General features: G+C 31.8%; 1 protein-coding gene across 1 annotated transcript in view; it reads left to right on the forward strand.

Moving 5' to 3' along the window:
- LOC119594589 (phosphatidylinositol 4-kinase type 2-alpha-like) overlaps positions 1-261 on the forward strand; it is a gene marked incomplete in the record, with an annotated part of 15,699 nt that overhangs the window by 7,193 nt on the left and 8,245 nt on the right.

Raw genomic sequence — 261 nt, forward strand, 5'->3', positions numbered from 1 at the left:
TGTGTCTGTGAAACTTGCATCTTGTTATCCTTACTTGGTAATCTTATCAGCTAATTCTAATCACCTTCTGTCATTACCTGTCAGTGAGTTGAAAATTTACCAGCACTTTTAGAATATTCATTTTTCCTTGTATATGTGGATAGTACTGCAGTAATTTCAATACCTTGATTTAATATTTATATAATGGAGGGAGGAAATCTTCAGCAAATTTGGTGTAAGAGATCAGGATATTAAATATATAGGTGAAATGTAAGTGTAGAG

The sequence above is a fragment of the Penaeus monodon genome, chromosome 34 (genome assembly GCF_015228065.2).
Source record: "Penaeus monodon isolate SGIC_2016 chromosome 34, NSTDA_Pmon_1, whole genome shotgun sequence".
NCBI lineage: Eukaryota > Metazoa > Arthropoda > Malacostraca > Decapoda > Penaeidae > Penaeus > Penaeus monodon.